Source organism: Triticum urartu, chromosome 4 (genome assembly GCF_003073215.2).
Source record: "Triticum urartu cultivar G1812 chromosome 4, Tu2.1, whole genome shotgun sequence".
NCBI classification, from domain to species: Eukaryota; Viridiplantae; Streptophyta; class Magnoliopsida; order Poales; family Poaceae; genus Triticum; species Triticum urartu.
Window position 1 is genome coordinate 568,753,137 of NC_053025.1, and position 6,464 is coordinate 568,759,600.

Sequence of the window (6,464 nt, forward strand, 5' to 3'; positions counted from 1 at the left end):
CCAGCCCTCCATGGGGTCCTGTTCATCCAACCCTCCACTGGGTCATGTTCATCAATCGTTCGATCGATCGGGGCCCTGTTCATCCTACGGCAACGGCCTCTACTACCACGGGGTCCTGTTCATCCAACCCCCCACCGGGAACTGTTCATCCAAACCCCCAAACAATGCTCACTATTCATCAAGAGGCAGCATCGATCGGCTTCAGTTAGCAGCAGTAGCGAAGGAATCACTCAGGTTCAGTTAACAGCAAGGTATCGATCGATCGCTCAGGTTCAGTAACGTGTAGCCTGCAGTGCAATCGCTCGGGTTCAGTTAGAGCGCAATGCCTCGCTCGAGTTCAGTTAGAGCACAACGCCTCACACACACGCGCGTACATATGAGAGAAACACGCATCGCTCGGCCCCGACCACCCACCGTAACCGGGAACTCCCCTAATATTTTTCTCGCCCTCGCTTCTACCATGGTTTTCTCCGTCATGGACGGCCCAAAGAATGTCATGTAGCTGCGTCTCTGTCCCGCCCAGGAAGACAAGCCCATTTTCTATCATGATTTTTTGTCATAGAAGTAGCATCTATGATGATACCAGGTTTTGTCACAATTATCATTATAGAAGTGTCATAAGCATGGCAGAAAATAATTCGTTCGGCCCAAAATGTCACAGATGTGTCTTTTTTTGTAGTTTCATGGGCAAGATGACTAAGACTTCGTTCTCTGGAATAATGGAGCGAGCAACAGACTTATTGGAAACAATACATATTGATTTATGCGTTCCGACGAGTGTTGATGCTCGCGGTGGGTATCATTATTTTCTGAACTTCAGAGATGATTTGAGTAGATATGGGTATATCTACTTAATGAAACATAAGTCTCAAACATTTTAAAAGTTCGAAGAATTTCATAGTGAAGTGGAAATCATCGTAAGAAGAAAATAAAGTTTCTACGATCTGATCGTGGAGGTGAATATTTGAGTTATGAGTTTGGTCTTCGTTTGAAACAATGTGGAATAGTTTCGAAACTCACGCCACCTGGAACACCACAGCGCGTCGTAAACACACTTTATTAGATATGGTTCGATATATGATGTCTCTTACAGATTTAGTGCTATCGTTTTGGGGTTATGCTTTAGAGATGGCTGCATTCACTTTAAATAGGGCACCATCGAAATCCATTGAGATGACACCATATGAACTTTGGTTTGGCAAGAAACCCAAGTTGTCATTTCTTAAAGTTTGAGGCTGCGATGAATTTGTGAAAAAGCTTCAACCTGATAAGCTTGAACCCAAATCGGAAAAATGTGTCTTCATAGGACACCCAAGGGAGACAGTTGGGTACACCTTCTATCACAGATCCGAAGGCAAGATATTTGTTGCTAAGAATGGATCCTTTCTAGAGAAGGAGTTTCTCTCAAAAGAAGTGAGTGGGAGGAAAGTAGAACTTGATGAGGTAATTGTACCTTCTCCCTTATTGGAAAGTAGTTCATCACAGAAATCAGTTCCAGTGATGTTGGGGAACATAGTAATTTAAAAAAAATTCCTACGCACACGCCAGATCAAGGTGATGCATAGCAACGAGAGGGGAGAGTGGCGTCAACGTACCCTCGTAGACCGTAAGCGGAAGCGTTATGACAACGCGGTTGATGTAGTCGTACGTCTTCACGATCGACCGATCCTAGTACCGAACGTACGGCACCTCCATGATCTGCACACGTTTAGCTCGGTGATGTCCCACGAACTCACGATCCAGTAGAGCTTCGAGGGAGAGTTCCATCAGCACGACGGCATGATGATGGTGTTGATGAAGCTACCGACGCAGGGCTTTGCCTAAGCACCGCTACGATATGACCGAGGTGGATTATGGTGGAAGGGGGAACCGCACATGGCTAAAAGATCAAAGATCAACTTGTGTATCCATGGGGTGCCCCCTACCCCCATATATAAAGGAGCAAGGGGGAGCCGGCCGGCCCTAGGAGGGCGCGCCAAGAGGACGAGTCCTCCTCCTAGAGGGAGTAGGACGCCCCATCCCTAGTCCCACTAGGAGGGGGAAGGATGGACTGGGAGATGGGAAAGGCAAGGGGGGTGCCGCCCCCCTTCCTTGTCCTATTCGGACTCAAGGGGAGGGGGTGCGCGGCCTGCCCTGGCCAGCCCGGGGGGTTCCGGTAACCCCTCCGGCATTCCGGTTTTCTCCGAGATCATCCGAAACCCTTCCAGTGTCAGAATATAGCCGTCCAATATATCAATCTTTATGTCTTGACCATTTCGAGACTCCTTGTCATGTATGTGATCACATCCAGGACTCCAAACTACATTCGGTACATCAAAACACATAAACTCATAACACCGATCGTCACCAAACGTTAAGCGTGCGGACCCTACGGGTTCGAGAACTATGTAGACATAACCGAGACTCATCTTCGGTCAATAATCAATAGCGGAACCTGGATGCTCATATTGGTTCCTACATATTCTACGAAGATCTTTATCGGTCAAACCGCATAACAACATACGTTGTTCCCTTTGTCATCAGTATGTTACTTGCCCAAGTTTCGATCGTTGGTATCTCAATACCTAGTTCAACCTCGTTACCGGCAAGTCTCTTTACTCGTTCCGTAATACATCATCCCGCAACTAACTCATTAGTTGCATTGCTTGCGAGGCTTATAGTGATGTGCATTATCGAGAGGGCCCAGAGATACCTCTCCGACAATCGGAGCGACAAATCCTAATCTCGATCTATGCCAACTCAATAAGTACCATCGAAGACACCTGTAGAGCACTGTTATAATCACCCAGTTATGTTGTGACATTTGGTAGCACACAAAGTGTTCCTCCGGTATTCGGGAGTTGCATAATCTCATAGTCATAGGAACATGTATAAGTCATGAAGAAAGCAATAGCGATATACTAAACGATCAAATGATAAGCTAACGGAATGGGTCAAGTCAATCACATCATTCTCTAATGATGTGATCCCGTTAATTAAATGACAACTCATGTCTATGGTTAGGAAACTTAACCATCTTTGATTCAACGAGCTAGTCAAATAGAGGCAAACTAGTGACACTTTGTTTGTCTATGTATTCACACATGTACTAAGTTTCTGGTTAATACAATTCTAGCATGAATAATAAACATTTATCATGATATAAGGAAATATAAATAACAACTTTATTATTGCCTCTAGGGCATATTTCCTTCAGTTTCCCACTTGCACTAGACTCAATAATCTAGATTACACAGTAATGATTCTAACACCCATGGAGTCTTGGTGATGATCATGTTTTGCTCGTGAGAGAGGCCTGGTTAATGGGTATGCAACATTCAGATCCGTATGTATCTTGCAAATCTCTATATCTCCCTCCTTGACTTGATCGCGGGTGGAATTGAAGCATCTCTTGATGTGCTTGGTTCTCTAGTGAAATCTAGATTCTTTTGCCAAGGAAATTGCACCAGTATTGTCACAAAAGATTTTCATCGGACCCGATGCACTAGGTATGACACCTAGATCGGATATGAACTCCTTCATTTGCTGCTTCTGAAGCAGCTATGTACTCCGCTTCGCATGTAGATCTCGCCACGACGCTTTCCTTAGAACTGCACCAACTGACAGCTCCACCATTCAATATAAACACGTATCCGGTTTGTGGCTTAGAGTCATCCGGATCAGTGTCAAAGCTTGCATTGACGTAACCATTTATGATGAGCTCTTTTTCACCTCCATAAATGAGAAACATATCCTTAGTCCTTTTCAGGTATTTCAGGATGTTCTTGACCGCTGTCCAGTGATCCACTCCTGGATTACTTTGGTACCTCCCTGCTAAACTAATAGCAAGGCACATATCAGGTCTGGTACACCGCATTGCATACATGATAGAACCTATCGCTGAAGCATAGGGAACACCTTTCATTTTCTCTTTATCTTCTGCAGTGGTCGGGCACCGAGTCTGACTCAACTTCACACCTTGTAACACAGGCAAGAACCCTTTCTTTGCTTGATCCATTTTGAACTTCTTCAAAACTTTATCAAGGTATGTGCTTTGTGAAAGTCCAATTAAGCGTCTTGATCTATCTCTATAGATCTTGATGCCCAATATATAAGCAGCTTCATCAAGGACTTCCATTGAAAAACTCTTATTCAAATATCCTTTTATGATATCCAGAAATTCTATATCATTTCTAATCAACAATATGTCATCCACATATAATTTTAGAAATGCTACAGAGCTCCCACTCACTTTCTTGCAAATACAGGCTTCTCCAAAAGTCTGTATAAAACCATATGCTTTGATCACACTATCAAAACGTTTGTTCCAACTCCGAGATGCTTGCACCAGTCCATAGATGGATCGCTGGAGCTTACACACTTTGTTAGCATCCTTTGGATCGATAAAACCTCCAGGTTGAATCATATACAACTCCTCTTCCGGAAATCCATTTAGGAATGTAGTCTTTACATACATTTGCCAAATTTCATAATCATAAAATGTGGCAATTTCTAACATGATTCAGACGGACTTAAGCATCGCTATAGGTGAGAAAGTCTCATCGTAGTCAACTCCTTGAACTTGCCGAAAACCTGTCGCAACAAGTCGAGCTTTGTAGACAGTAACATTACCGTCAGCGTCAGTCTTCTTCTTGAAGATCCATTTATTCTCGATGGCTTGCCGATCATCGAGCAAGTCAACCAAAGTCCACACTCTGTTCTCATACATGGATACCATCTCAGATTTCATGGACTCAAGCCATTTTGTGGAATCTGGGCTCATCATCGCTTCCTCATAGTTTGTAGGTTCATCATGGTCAAGTAACATGACCTCCAGAACAGGATTACCATACCACTCTGGTGCGGATCTTACTCTGGTTGACCTACGAGGTTCGGTAGTAACTTGATCTGAAGTTACATGATCATCATCTCAGCTTCCTCACTAATTGGTGTAGGAGTCACAGGAATAGATTTCTGTGATGAACTACTTTCCAATAAGGGAGCAGGTACAGTTACCTCATCAAGTTCTACTTTCCTCCCACTCACTTCTTTCGAGACAAACTCCTTCTCTAGAAAGGATCCATTCTTAGCAACGAATCTCTTGCCTTCGGATCTGTGATAGAAGGTATACCCAACAGTCTCCTTTGGGTATCCTATGAAGACACATTTCTGCGATTTGGGTTCGAGCTTATCAGGTTGAAGCTTTTTCACATAAGCATCACAACCCCAAACTTTAAGAAACGACAACTTTGGTTTCTTTCCAAACCACAGTTCCTAAGGCGTCGTTTCAACGGATTTAGGTGGTGCCCTATTTAACGTGAATACAGCCGTCTCTAAAGAATAACCCCAAAGCGATAGCGGTAAATCAGTACGAGACATCATAGATCGCACCATATCTTGTAAAGTATGATTACAATGTTCGAACACACCATTACGCTATGGTGTTCCGGGTGGCGTGAGTTGCGAAACTATTCTGCATTGTTTTAAATGAAGACCGAGCTCGTAACTCAAATATTCTCCTCCATGATCAGATCGTAGAAATTTTCTTGTTACGATGATTTTCCACTTCACTCTGAAATTCTTTGAATTTTTCAAATGTTTCAGAGTTGTGTTTTATCAAGTAGATATACCCATATCTGCTTAAATCTTCTGTGAAGGTGAGAAAATAACGATACTCATCGCGAGCCTCTATATTCATTGGACCACATACATGAGTATGTATGATTTCCAACAAATCTGTTGCTCGCTCCATTGTTCCGGAGAATGGCGTTTAGTCATCTTACCCATGAGGCATGGTTCGCAAGTACCAAGTGATTCATAATCAAGTGATTCCAAAAGTCCATCAGAATGGAGTTTCTTCAAGCGCTCTACACCAATATGACATAAACGGGAGTGCCATAAAGAAGTTGCACTATTATTATCAACTCTGCGTCTTTTGGCTTCAATATTATGAATATGTGTATCACTACTATCGAGATTCATCAAAAATAGACCACTCTTCAAGGGTGCATGACCATAAAAGATATTACTCATATAAATAGAACAACCATTATTCTCAGATTTAAATGAATAACCGTCTCGCAACAAACAATATCCAGATATAATGTTCATGCTCAACGCTGGCACCAAATAACAATTATTCAGGTCTAAAACTAATCCCGAAGGTAGATGTAAAGGTAGCGTGCTAACCGCAATCACATTGACTTTGGAACCATTTCCCACGCGCATCGTCACCTCGTCCTTAGCCAATCTTCGCTTAATCCATAGTCCCTGTTTCGAGTTGCAGATATTAGCAACAGAACCAGTATGAAATACCCAGGTGCTACTGCAAGCATTAGTAAGGTACACATCAATAACATGTATATCACATATACCTTTGTTCACCTTGCCATCCTTCTTATCCGCCAAATACTTGGGGCAGTTCCGCTTCTAGTGACCATTCCGTTTGAAGTAGAAGCACTTAGTCTCAGGCTTAGGTCCAGACT